At 45.4% G+C, this 14,907-nt stretch overlaps 1 protein-coding gene across 1 annotated transcript in view; it reads right to left on the bottom strand.

Annotated features, from left to right (window-relative positions):
• Nucleotides 1-4,434, bottom strand: part of jarid2b (jumonji and AT-rich interaction domain containing 2b) — a 457,810-nt gene extending 453,376 nt beyond the window's left edge. The window contains exon 1 of the mRNA XM_080204352.1: nt 4,416-4,434. The gene's annotated coding sequence lies outside the window, so the exon portion shown is untranslated. The remainder of the gene's footprint in view (nt 1-4,415) is intronic.
• Between the last annotated feature and the right edge of the window lie 10,473 nt (nt 4,435-14,907).

Below are 14,907 nucleotides of genomic sequence, written 5' to 3'. Positions count from 1 at the left end.
AGACTCCGGAGAAGATGTCGTAGCTTCTCCGCTCCGGGGAAGTACTGGACGACGAAGGATACTCTGTCCACTGTGTCCTGCGTTTGCCTTCTGAGGAGATCGGTGCGGTTTTTCGCTGTTCCGATCGCAGTTCCGCTGCGCCACAGCGAAAAACCATCTGCTCTATCAAGCAATTCCCCTCAAGATGCCTCGCTATTTCCTCCTTGATGACGATTCTAACATTTTATCTACAACAGACGTTAAACTAACCGGCCTATAATTCCCTGCCTTTTGCCTGCCACCCTTCTTAAACAACGGCGTAACATTAGCCGTTTTCCAATCTTCCGGCACTTCCCCGGAATCCAGCGACGTTTGGAAAATAACCACTGTCACCTCTGCCATTTCTTTCAGAACCCTTGGACGCATTCCATCCTGTCCTGGGGACTTGTCCACAATCAGTCCCTCCAGTCTGTCGAGCACCGTCTCTCTAGTAACAATAATGTCATTGAGACCCTCCAGTCCTACCACCAGGCCAATGGGATGCTGGCCTTCATAGCGAGGGGGATTGAATATAAAAGTAGGGAGGTCTTGCTGCAGCTGTATAGGGCATTGGTGAGGCTGCAGCTGGAGTACTGTGTGCAGTTTTGGGCGCCGCACCTGCGCAAGGATATTTTGGCCCTGGAGGGAGTGCAGAGGAGGTTTACTAGGCTGATACCGGAGTTGAGGGGATTGAGCTATGAGGAGAGGCTGAATAAACTAGGCTTGTACTCGTTAGAGTTTAGAAGAATGAGGGGAGATCTCATTGAGACGTATAAGATGATGAATGGGATGGATAGGATAGAGGTGGAGAGACTCTTCCCGCTCAAAAAAGACAGTAGGACTAGGGGGCACAGCCTCAAGATAAAGGGGAGGCGGTTTAGAACGGAGTTGAGGAGGAACTTCTTCACTCAAAGGGTGGTGAATCTCTGGAATTCTCTGCCCGTTGAAGTGGTGGAGGCTGCCTCGCTAAATATTTTTAAGAAGGGGGTTGATGGGTTTTTGATAAGAGAAGGGATTAAGGGTTATGGGGAGAGGGCGGGAAAGTGGAACTGAGCCACGACAGATCAGCCATGATCTTATTGAATGGCGGGGCAGGCTCGAAGGGCTAGATGGCCTACTCCTGCTCCTATTTCTTATGTTCTTATGTTCTTATGAGGTCTTGCTGCGGCTATATAGGGCATTGGTGAGGCTGCAGCTGGAGTACTGTGTGCAGTTTTGGGCGCCGTACTTACGCAAGGATATTTTGGCCTTGGAGGGAGTGCAGAGGAGGTTTACTAGGCTGATGCCGGAGTTGAGGGGGTTGAGCTATGAGGAGAGGCTGAATAAACTAGGCTTGTACTCGTTAGACTTTAGAAAAATGAGGGGAGATCTCCTTGAGACATATAAGATGATGAATGGGATGGATAGGATAGAGGTGGAGAGACTCTTCCCGCTCAGAAAGGACAGTAGGACTAGGGGGCACAGCCTCAAGATAAAGGGGGGGCAGTTTAGAACGGAGTTGAGGAAGAACTTCTTCACTCAAAGGGTGGTGAATCTCTGGAATTCTCTGCCCGTTGAAGTGGTGGAGGCTACCTCACTAAATATTTTTAAGACGCATGTTGATGGGTTTTTGATAAGAGAGGGGATTAAGGGTTATGGGGGGAGGGCGGGAGTGTGGAACTGAGCCACGACAGATCAGCCATGATCTTATTGAATGGCGGGGCAGGCTCGAAGGGCTAGATGGCCTACTCCTGCTCCTATTTCTTACGTTCTTATGTTCTTTCCATCGCTAACACCCGGCAAATTATTCATGTCCTCCTCCGTGAAGACAGAAACAAAAAAGTTATTCAAGACCTCAGCCATTTCCCCATCCCCTACCACTAAGTCCCCCCTCTCATCCTCTAAGGGTCCAACGTTCACCCTAGCCAGCCTCTTCCTTTTTATATATTTATAAAAACTCTTGCTATCCTTTTTTATATTAAGCGCTAGCCCAGCTTTATAGTTTCTCCTACCCTTCTTTATCAACTTCTTTGTCAATCTTTGTTGACATTTAAACCTCTCCCAATCCTCTTCTCGCCCACTACTCTTAGCTACTCTAAACGCCTCCGCTTTTAATTTAACACTTTCCTTCACCTCCTTCGTTATCCACGGCTTATTACCTCTCCTCCTACGGTCCTTTTTAACCATCAGAATAAATTTCTGCTGAGCACCAAGAAAGATCTCCTTAAAGATCCTCCACTGCTCCTCAGCAGACCTACCTCCAACGCGTTCCCCCAGTCAACATTCGCCAATTCTTCTCTCATCCTACTGTACTTCCCTCTGTTCAAACAAAGGACGCGTGTCCGGGAACCCACTTTCTCCTCCTCCATCTGCACCAGAAACTCCACCATACAATGATCACTCTCCCCAAGAGGATCCTTCACCACAAGGTCCCTAATTCTACCCGCCTCATTACATTACACCAGAACCAAGATAGCTCGCTCCCTCGTCAGCTCCAACACACACTGTTCAAGGAAACTATCCCGGCAGCATTCCAAGAACTCCTCCTCGAGCCCACCGCGTCCAACATGGGTCGACCAATCAATATGTAGATTGAAATCCCCCATAATTATCGCCGTCCCATTCCTGCACACTGCACTTATTTGCGCGTTAACAGCCTGCCCCACCTCCAGATCATTATTCGGGGGCCTATAGACGACACCCACCAGCGTCTTCCTCCCTTTGCTGTTCCTAATCTCCACCCACAACGATTCCACTTTCTGCTCTTTGGTTCCTATATCATCCCTTGCTACCACCCTGATGCTATCCTTAATCAGCAGAGCTACCCCTTTTCCCTCCCGCCTATCCTTCCTAAACACTTGATACCCCTGGACATTCAGCTCCCAGTCCCTGTCACCTTGCAGCCACGTCTCTGTAATGGCCACCAGATCATATCCATTCGTGCTGATCAGCGCCACCAGCTCATCCACTTTATTCCGAATGCTTCGTGCATTCAGATAAAGTGCCTTCATCCCAGCCTTCACCTGGACCCTATTTGCCAGAACGCCACCAACCATACTCACGCCCCCTACTCCCTCTATTATTGGGACATCCTCGGCCTCTTCCTTTACCTGTACCCTCTCCTTAACTTTAGACCCCGTAATGTCACCTACCCTCGCACCCTCCCCCCCCCTAATTAGTTTAAAGCCCTGTCTACAGTCCTATTTACATGATTCGCCAGGACTCTGGTCCCAGCACGGTTCAGACCAACCCCATCCCACCTGAACAGGTCCCACCTACCCCAATACTGATGCCAATGCCCCATAAATTCAAACCCATTCCTCCCACACCAATCCCTGAGCCACCCATTCACTTCCTTAACCTTATCAACCTTACGCCCGTCTGCACTCGGTTCAGGCAGTAGCCCAGAGATAACCACCTTGTCGGTTCTACTTTTTAATTCCATTCCCAGCTTTTCATACTCCCTCCCCAGATCCTCAGTTCGCATTTTGCCTACGTCGTTGGCACCCACATGTACCACAACGACCGGATTCTCACCCTCCCACTCCAGGTTCCTCTGCAGCCCAGATGTGACATCCCGGACCCGAGCACCAGGCAGACAACACACCCTTCTGTGCACTTTGTCATTGTGACAAAGGACAATGTCAATACCCTTAACCCCACTATCCCCAATTACTACTACATTCCTTTTCACCTTCTCTTTGCCTATGTCCTGCGTCTGCATCACCGTACTGTGTGCAGTTTGCTCACCAACCTCACCTCCCTCATTCTTGTCCAGACTGGAAGCAAGAACCTCAAACCTGTTATGCAGATTGAGAGGCTGAGGCATCCGCTCCCCACCCTCCTTCCTCCGCTCCCCACCCTCCTTCCTCCGCTCCCCACCCGCCTTCCTCCTCTCAGCAGCCCCCTCTTGTTCCTGACCCTTAGAGTTAGCCAGTCTAGGGGGGGTGGATGTCACTTGCACCCCATTGACAATGGCACCCTCTCTCCCCCTGATGAGCCTCAGTGTCTGTAGCTCAGAGGCCAGCTCATCTACCTTGAGCTGGAGCTCCTCCAGCAACCTGCACTTACTGCAGACATGGTCACTGGGAAGGACCCTGGGGTCCACCAGCTCCCACATCATACAGAAACAACACATCACATGCCCCTCCATTATTCACTGCAGTAATATTGGAAATTTCAACACGACCTTACCTGGCCCTTTTTCCCCCAAGCCCTTTTGCTCCTAAGCCCTAGTAGTTCACTCTGCTTCCCTCTCACTCCGCTGCCCGCTCCGATGCTGCCTGCTGTCTACACCAGGCCTCCTTTTAAACCTGGCGCTGTTTTAAAGCCTGCTCCCCCACAACTCCCTGCTATCCACTCCCTTAGAATTCTTAAAGCGGTAGATACAAAAAGCCCGCAAAAATGCTTTTACATACCTGTGACTGCTTGATGGAGATGGTGTTCAACACTATTAGCTCAATCATCACTAAGACAGTGGAAAGCTGTGGCATGGAACCTATCCAATATAAGGGTGTGTTTCTGCTTGGATGAATCTTCTGATATCCCGCCACCCTCAACCCGCAATCTGATATGTTGTACAGGCAGCAGATTATGTAACTATGCAATTCTTGCTTTCCCCCAGCAAACCCCTTAAACAAACCCTTCTTCTGTTCATTTTCAGATACCCAAGAACAGCTGCCTGGCCAACAACTGGAGGCTGAGGATAAAGGCCCAGAAGAAGAGCAGACTTTGGAGGAAGCAACACCGTCACTTCAACTGACACTTACAGCAGCCAACTCATATTGGGATTGCACGTAATTCAGACTGTAGTATTGAGGTGGAGTCACTGGGCATGTGTGAGCTGCAGTTAGGTCATGCAGAAAGAATAGCATGGTTGCCAGCTACCTGGAGGGTAAGGTCACTGTTGATTTGATTTCGCTTGATTTATTATTATCACATATGTTGGGATAAAATGAAAGGTATTGTTTCTTGTGAGCTATACAGACAAACCATATCGTCCATAGAATACATAGAGGAGAAGGAAAGGAGGATTCAGATGAGGACTTTGATGTGGCAACGTACAGGAGCTCACTGATGGACAGGCACACAAAAATGCTCGGTGCATTGCCAGAGAGTTTGTGGTCTCTATTGAGGTGTATGAAGGAAACTGACCTCAACTTGACACAACTGTCTAAGAACTGACAGAGGAGGAGGATGATGAGTACCATCAATACAAGAAAGGACAGGTGCAACATTAACTTCTGGTGTTCAAGAGAGAAACTTATTCAAGACCGTTCCATCATCCCCACTGCATCAACTGTACTGCAATTCTTCTCACCATTGCCTTTATTGCCACAATCTGATTGCTTTCCTTCTGTCCAGTTTTATGGGTCTTCCTCTCAACTGCCTACAAGTATGAACATCAATACAAATGCAGAAAACAGGAAGTTACTTCTGCAACTTAACTTCTGAATTACAATTAATAATCAAGAATCGTAGAATCCTACAGTGCAGAAGGAGGCCATTTGACCCATCAAAGTCTGCACCGACGACAATCCCCCCCAGGCCCTATCCCCATAATCCCATGCTAGTCCCCCTGACACTCAGGGGCAATTTAGCATGACCAATCCACCTAACCTGCATGTCTTTGGACTGGGAGGAAACTGGTGAACTGGAAACCCATGCAGACATGGGGAGGATGTGCAAATTTGACACAGACAGTGGCCCAAGCTGGGAGTTGAACCTGGATCCCTGGCACTGTGAGGCAGTAGTGCTAACCACTGTGTCCTCTTCATATGCTGTTATCACTGAGCACCTGTTTTCTGGACTCATTTAGTTATCCATTGCTCCCATGGTATTTCCCCAATAGCTACCATTTTTGAGGTGAAAAGTTCCATGTTTCAGATGATTGTGGTGGGAGGCCTCCAGCAGCTCTGAGGCTTAAAGGGCTGGCTGCATTCTACACATCAAAGCCTGGATAGGAACAGTCTGGTCCAGCTTGTGGTATGGAGGTAACAAGCATACTAACAGTAAGGGTGGCTAGTGCACAGGCCAACCGTCATTCTGGGACATGACAAACAGTGCCTCATCCAGGGAGTTTTGAAGTCCTGGGAAAAAACAATTAAGTTCAACAAGAAGCATTCAATATTAGAACTGCTGTTGAAACATGGACCATAAATTTGCTTTCCCACCATCAGAGAAGTTGGCAAATACTACGTTTATGTTTATTTATTAAAATCACAAGTAGGCTTACATTAACACTGCAATGGAGTTACTGTGAAAATCCCCTAGTCACCCCACTCCAACGCCTGTTCGGGTACACTGAGGAAGTATGTAGCATGGCCAATGTACCTAACCAGCATGTATTTCGGAATGTGTGGGGAAACCGGAGCACTTGAAGGAAACCCATGTATACACAGGAGAAAGTGCAAACTCCACACAAACAGTGACCCAAGCCTGGAATTGAACCCAGGTCCCCGGGGCTACGGGGCAGCAGTGCGAACCAGTTTGCCACCATGCCACCAAATAGCTTACCCCACAGCCATTTAATGCAAAAGCAAATGATGATTGGTTGGTTGGTGGACAACTTCTGTCCTTACTAAAGGAGGAAATCTGCCTCATATAATTGTTGGCCAATCAGATTGGGCTGGAAATAGCTAGTCCTAGCAGTACCAGACACTATAGTAGACAGGACTGAGATTACAAGCAGTCTCTGGGATTCCAAGACCAAGATGGGAAGTGTCAATTTCTTTTTCTTTATTCTTTCATGGGATATGTGGCAAGACAGTGTTTGTTGCCTGTCCTTACTTGTCCTTTGCGGAACACCTTTGCTCAATCTGCAAGTATGACCACATGTCCATACTCGGCCTGCTGCAATGCTCTGGTGATGCCCAACACAAACTGGAGGAACAACATCTCGTCTTCTGATTAGGCATGTTGCAGCCTTTTGGACACAACACTAAGTTCAACAACTTTATCTATCTTAATCCTTTGTTGTTTCCTTCGTTTGTCTCAATGGAAACATTCCCCCCCCCCACAACCCCCAATCCTTCCTAGGGCCATCTGTCACTTGTTCTTCAGGCATTTTGCCTACATTGGTAACTTTGTCTGAGGCAGATCCAATGGCTACAATTACAAAACCGATGTGCTCACTCCTCACTGTATTGTGGAGAGACTTCCCGTCTTGTTCCGGAATCTCTCAGCCTTCAACTCCAATCACAGTTTCTTGGCAGCAAATTTGAGATACGAGCATTATCCACTGGAAAGTTGCTTCTGTGATATGGGAATAACCCAAGGCTGAGGATATTACCATAAATGGACCCCTGAAGCTTCTGGGCCCCTTTATCTGTGTTTTGCGGGAACGAACTAGTTCAATGGCTTTCTTGAGCTTCCTTTGGGTCGCAATATTATTAATTCCACATAAGAAATGAGCCCTTAACATTTTCAAAGTGCTGATCATCTGTTATATTGCAGCACTATGCTTTCACTGAGCATTGAGTTTGTTCTCCTATTATACCTTTATGCCACTATCAGCACTTCTTTAGTCCTTAATTCCACAATTTTCTTGCATCTATGATATCTTTGTCACTCTCTCCTTAGCTCCAACCAATCCCTGACTTTCTATTTTGCCCCACCTCCTCCACCAGCGACCCCCCCCCCAACTATATAATTCATTACATTTCTGTGATAACCCCCACAAGATCCATGCGGAATCACTGATTGATCTAACTGTCGGACTCATTAAGTATGATGTCTCCTGGTGACAGGCAGTGACCTGCTTAGCTGGAACTCATTACCTGAGCCTTTCGTAAGGCAAGCCCAGGACTGGGCCTGCTGAACTGTAGTCCCAGGCAGGAAATAGTGTGTGTACACCATGGTAATGGTTTTACTTTGCATTCCACGGTAAACTACATTCCTTTGCAGTCAGGCTCCCTGAGTCATTACAATTTCTAGCCCTCGTGAGTTCTGAAGAAGATTCATATGGACTCAAAACATGAACTCTGTTTTTCTCTCCACAGATGCTGCCAGATAGCATTTTCTGTCTTCATTTCAGATTTCCAGCATCTGCAGTTTTTTATTGGATCTGGCAGCTGTGACTTCACCTTAGTTGACGCTACTGTCGTCTTCATGGAGCTAATGAGCTGGCAAAATCAATTTCACATGGTTCCTGCTCCCATGGGTTCAGTTACAATCAAATCTCTAGGTTATTTTGTTCTCTCTTGAGGGAATCCAGAATAAGAGGGCAAAATTTTACAATTAGAGCAAAGTAAAGTGAAATCTAGAAGCACTTTTTCTCACAAAAGGTAGTGAAAAATCTGGTGACCTCTGCTTCAAAGTGCTGTGGAAGTTGGAACAATTGATGTTTTCAAGACTGAGATTGAAGAATCTTTATCATGAAAACCAGAAATGCTGGAAATGTTCAGCAGGTCTGGCAGCATCTATGGAGAAAGTTCACAGCTGAAATTTTGCAGATGCCACTGACAGTGAATGGAATCTTGACTGGAACATCAAATCCTCCATTCTTGTTCACAACGGGTCCTGCCACAGATGAGGCCAGAGAATACTGTCCAATGTTTCAGATCTGGGACTTTTCATCAGATCTGGGAAATGTGGGAAATGTAATAGGCTTTGAGCAAGTGAAAGCGGCAAAGGTGGCAAGAAGAACAAAAGGGAAGGTTAGTGAAATGGTGCAGGGAAGGAGTGATGAAAGGACAAAAGATTTCATGGCGCAAGATCAAAGGGAGTGGTAAAGGAACAAGTAAAAGAATATGAATAAACAGGATTCTGCAATTTCTATGATTCTATAATTTTGCAATATGGTTATGGGTTAGGAAGGAAAGCTACAAAAACATTTAAATGATATCCTGAGTATTTGAGAAAGTCTTTTGGAAAGTTCAATGCCATACAATTAAAGTAATAATTAGAAACCAGAGATTACAACATATCAAATGGGAGATTTTCCTACACTTTCTGGCATATTTGAATTGGGGCCTCTGAGCAAACTAACACATGTCTACGTAAGTAGGGGGCTTACCTTGTTTGAAGCTTTTTCTACATAGCTTTGCTCACAGACTTAGAACATTACTCTTGATATGCCCAGTAGGCTACTCCAATTATAATAATAATATATAAATAACTTTTGGCAGTTGCAGTGCTGATTTGAATGCCATATGATAATTCACCTTTATACTTGATAGGGAAACATTTCAAAAATAAATCAATTGCCAGATTTCTCTGCAACAATCAGAAGTTTTAATTTGTGACTCAAAACACACTTTTGGGGTTTCTCCTGGTCCATTGCCAATGCTCGCACCAGAAATAGTGCAAATGGGTGCACTCCATAAATAATGGAAAACAGTCTTTTAAAAGATTCCTCTTATTACTAAACTTTGTGTGGAATTTTATAGTCTTTCCCATTGGCAGGATTTCCCAGTCTCACTGAAGTCAATGGACATTTGAACCCATTTTCCAGCTCCAGCTCCCTGTAACAGGGTCCTGAAATTCCACCGTTTGTCTTGTGATGTTTCAACCACTGGATTGTAAACTGGAAGGTTGCAGTTCTGAACCCTACTTAAAGGGGAGGGATGGACAAATATTGGGCCAGATCTTCTGATTCATGGTGATGCTGTGCACATTGCTGCTGACTGCGAAGCATCGCACACTTTTTGCACACTTTCTCCATGGACATTGCACACTTTCTGCTCCTGGCAAAGTCTCTGTGCCGCCAAGACTGAGGAAAGAGGAGCAGCACATAGGACACGTCTTTCTTTTTACAACTTCAGCTATCATATTCAGATTGTTTTGAAAGGTCTCAAGACTTTCATTGGGGTTAGTAGGTTAGTGAGTGGGTAGGTGGATGAGTTAGTGAGTGGGTGAGTTAGTGGGTGTGCTACTTTTGCATGTTTGCTTTGCTTTTGAGTCTGTGTGTATGTGAGTGTCTGATACGAAAATCCAGCTCTTTAGCAACACTTCCAATATTAAACAAATTTATGAGCAGAAGAAGCAGCATCACAGCTCCCACTAAAATGACAAAAAGGTAAGACTTAGTATTTGTTGAATATGAGAACTTTTACATTTTAATAAATGGATACATAGAAGAAAATAATCTTTATAAATTTGTCTTTGCATGTGTGTACCTATTGTGCAAAAGCAATCTTTTTTTGTGGTCTAACTCTTCAACATAATAAGAATGTCAGTACTCTTGGAAATACCAGAAAGATTCTGTAGCTGATAAAGTTTGGGAAACCCTGCACTAGAGAGGGTACAACAATTCTGTGATAAGTATTTGGGTAGGTAGCAGGTATCAGTGATCACTTTTGTGAAGGGTCCCAGGTAGCATTAATCAGCCCATTGGAAGTTTAAACTTGCCAGGCAATTACAGTGCAAATGCCACATTAGAATTTCTGCAGGATCCTGCTGTAGATTGGGAGCTTATGTTCAGTGTATTGCGGTTCCTGATCTGGACCACTTTTTATAGAATCATAGAATCTCTACAGTGAAGAAGGAAGCCATTCAGCCCATCAAGTCTGCACTGACCACAATCCCATTCAGCCCTTATTCCCATAGCCCCATGTATTTACCCTGCTAGTTCCCCTGACACTAAGGGGCAATTTACCATGGCCAATGCACCTAACCTGCACATCTTTGGACTATAGGAGGAAACCAGAGCACCCGAAGGAAACCCATGCAGACATGAGGAGAATATCCAAACTCCACACAGACAGTGACCCAAGCAGGAATTGAACTCGGGTCCCTGGCTCTGTGAGGCAGCAGCGCTAACCACTATTTAATTTATTTCTGGTTTTCTACCTGAAGCTAGGCAAATCATCTGGTACTTTGACAAGTGGGCATGATACATATATACTCTATTTTTGGAACACCTAGGTAACAAGGACATCTATATCAGACTTACATTTACTGACTACAGCTCAGTCTTCAACACTATTATTCCCACAGAATTCATCTCCAAACTCCGTGGCCTGAGCCTCAGCATCTCCCTCTGTGACTGGATCCTGAACTTCCTAACTCACAGACCATAATCATGAAGGGTAGACAACAACACCTCCTCCATGATCATCCTCAACACCGGTGCCCCACACGACTGTGTTCTCAGCCCCCTACTTTACTCCTTATACACCTATGACTGTGTGGCCATATTCTCCTCCAATTCAATTTTCAAGTTTGCTGATGACACCACCGTAGTGGGTTGGATCTCAAACAATGACAAGACAGAGTACAGGAATGAGATAGAGAATCTGGTGAACGGGTGTGGCAACAATAATCTCTCCCTCAATTTGAACAAAACAAAGGAGATTGTCATCGACTTCAGGAAGCATAAAGCAGGACATGCCCTTGTCTACATCAATGGGGACGAAGTAGAAAGGGTCGATAGCTTCAAGTTTAAGTGTCCAGAACACCAACAATCCGTCCTGGTCCCCCCATGCCGACACTATAGTTAAGAAAGCCCACCGACTCCTATACTTTCTCAGAAGACTAAGGAAATTTGGCATGTCAGCTACGACTCTCACCAACTTTTACAGATGCACCATAGGAAGCATTCTTTCTCGTTGTATCACAGCTTGATACGGATCCTGCTCTGTCCAAGACTGCAAGAAGCTACAAAAGGTTGTGAATGTAGCCCAATCCATCATGCAAATCAGCATCTCATAATTGACCCTGTCTACACTTCCTGCTGCCTCAGCAAAGCAGTCAGCATAATTAAGGACCCCACACATCCCATATTCTCTCTTCCGCCTTCTTCCTTTGGGAAAAAGATACAAAAGTCTGAGGTCACATACCAACTGACTCTGTCCCTACTGTCAGACTTTTGAATGGACTTACCTTGCGTTAAATTGATCTTTCTCTACACCCTAGCTATGACTGTAACACTACATTCTGCACTCTCTCATTTCCTTCTCTATGAACGGTATGTTTTGTCTGTATAGTGCAAGAAACAATACATTTTTACTGTATGTTAGTACATGTGACAATAATAAATCAAATCAAATCAAAGCATATCAAAATGTACATTCTATGCTGAGCTCTGAAGAAGTCAGATAGACTCGAAACATAACTCTGTTTCTCTCTTCACAGGTACTGCCAGACCTGCTGAGTTTTTCCAGAAATTTCTCTTTTTATTTCAGATTTCAAGCATCTGCGGTATTTTGCTTTTATTATATGTGTAGAAGCTTTTGCTACGTTACTGGTCAGCCATGGCTCAATGTAGTTCTCTTGCCTCTAAGTCAGAAGGTTATGGATTCAAGTCCAACTCCAGAACCTGAACACAGTAAAATCTAGGCTGGTGCAGTTGCTTCAATGTCTGAGGTGCTGGGTGGAATTTTTCCAAAAAATGACTAAGGGCAGAATCTTACATCCATTCATACCTGCAGAATTTTCTGGTCCTACAGCAGTGAATGGAGTTTTAGCTAAGAGCCAAATTCTCTGTCCTTGCTTGCAGTAGCAGCGGGGTGTGAATGGCCAGTGAGATTGCACCCTATGTGTCATTGTGGGTGAATAAGATGGTGTGATATCACAATTTTCCTGCACTTAGTCATTTTTTTGAGAGAGTTATGAGTTTTGCGTTGGTTCGAACGGTCATGACCTAAACATGCTGATAAGCCTGCTTCGCAGAGATAGGTGTCATTTTTAAAAGGCACCCTGATCTCAAATTGAGGGCCCGCCTCACTCCCGATTGACATTGGGGACCCTCCCAACCTTCCCTCATTGAAGGGATGTTTGCCCACCCTCTGTCCCCAATAAAAGTCCCTGGTATTAGGGCCCTCCCATTGGGTCTCCATTCATGACTCATGCATTCATGAACCACCCCCCCCCCCTTTATGACCTCCCTTCATGATCCCTCCTTATTCCCAGTCCTCTTCAGGCCCTGCCCACGCTCTCATGTCTGTGCCTCCATGGCACTGCCTCTGGCCCCCGGCAGTGTCCACCTGACAATACCAGGATACTAGTTGGTACTGCCACATGGGCACTGCCAATGTGTGTGAGAGGAGGTTGAAATCCACCTTTTTGTAAACTGATTTGATGTATAATTATTGACACATATTGGTATGCATTGAAAAGTATTGTTTCTTGTGCGCTATATAAACAAAGTACACATTCATAGAGTAGATGGGGAGAAGGAAAGGAAAGGGTGCAAAATATAGTGCTGCAGTCATTGCTAGAGTCTAGAGAAAGGTCAACTTTTAAGGTAGGTCCATTAAAAAGCCTGATGGCAGCAGGAAAGGAGCTGTTCTTGAGTCGGTTGATACGTGATCTCAGACTTCTGTATTTTTTTCTCGACGAAAGAAGGTGTAAGAGAGTATGTCTGGCTGTGTAGGATCCTTGATTATACTGACTGCTTTCCCAAGGCAGCAAGAAGTGCATTCAGAATCAATGGATGTGAGGCTGGTTTGCATGGTGGACTGAGCTTCGTTCACAACCCTTTGTAGTGTATTAGGATCCTGAAAATTAGACCGGAATTCTGTGGAGGAGGCAAAGGTCTTGTCACTGGGGCCAAAAACCAGGGGCAAACCTGACCTTTTGTGGGCAGAATTAGCCTCCATCAGAGAGGGAAATACCTCAGCATTGCCATCACATGAAGTGCTCTGGCTGCACCGGGAACATGAGGATGCATCAATGGCCCTGCAGTCAGGTAAAGTGAAATTTGGGATCCCAGGGGCCAGGTGCACACTATTGCCACAGGTGTCCCTCTGAGGGCCATAAGAGCACTCCCCCTCACTTCCAAAGCCCACTGGGAGGCCATGCCACCACTGCCACCACCCCCACCTCAGAACCCACATGTACCTATTCCAGTGACATTTTTTCAGCATATGCCACTCAGCATATCCAGAAAGGGCGAACAAAATGCAGCCCTTGGTGTAACAGAGTTTTACAATGTCAGTTTTGATTGATCTCTTTCGAAGTTGCAAAGTTAAATGGGCGATTGCCTTGGGACTTTTTCACAGAAGGTACAAATGTGTTAATTGCAGCATACTTTGCAGTGTGACTTGGGCATTCAGAGGTGGGGTTATTTGCATAGCAAAAGATATGCAAAGGGTGGGAATATTGCAGGAGATCAGCATTAGAACAGTTGTAAGCGGGGGGTGGAGACGAGTCAGCAGTTTGCAGAAAGCGCAGCTTGCCAACAAAAGCAATAGCATTTGTTTTGGTTTTGTTTTAAATGCAAAATCGCCCTGGATCTTGCCTCAAGATCTCCGGGAGGGCTTAAGGAACAGATGCTCCCATAGTACAGGTCAATGAAATTAAAACAATGATTTAACTGCATCACCCTTTACCTTAAGTGAAGCTGTGGCAAGGGGATTGTAAACAGAGGAACTTGTTGCATTAACGACCACAACTTGCATTTACATTGCACCTTTAATGCAATAAAATGTTTCAAGATATTTCACAGATGCGTAATGAGGCAAGAAAAACGGCATGTGTCCAAGAAAGAGACATTAAGACAGGTGATTAAAAATTTGGTCAGAGAGGTAGGTTTTAAGTAGCATCTCAAAGGAGGAGTCAGAGGTGGTGAGGCGCATAAGTTTGGGGGTGTTGGGGAGTTCCAGAATCTCGGGTATGACTGCTAATCGCACAGCCACCATTGATGGTGAAGGCAGGGGTGCTGTGGGCGAGAGAGGGGGAGTTGTGACATGAGAAAGCAGAATACCTGGAGAGTTGAAGGACTTGAGGAAGTTACAGAGTTAGTGTACATGGCTGGCTTTGAACACTTGGCTGTAAAATTTAAAACTGGCGCAGAGTGATGGACCAGGAATATTTTCCCTCATGTTGCAACTTTGCAATCAACTGAAAAATGTAACTTTAAATCAAGACTGTTTTTAAAATAGCTTTCTGAGTTCTCCTTGACTCCAGTCGTAGCTTTATTTTGGAGTCAGTATGTTACAGATTCCCACTCCACACCATATGCTAGAG

This window comes from Carcharhinus amblyrhynchos, chromosome 2 (genome assembly GCF_965287045.1).
Source record: "Carcharhinus amblyrhynchos chromosome 2, sCarAmb.v2.hapA, whole genome shotgun sequence".
Taxonomy (NCBI): Eukaryota; Metazoa; Chordata; class Chondrichthyes; order Carcharhiniformes; family Carcharhinidae; genus Carcharhinus; species Carcharhinus amblyrhynchos.
This window is presented reverse-complemented; position numbering and strand designations above follow the sequence as displayed.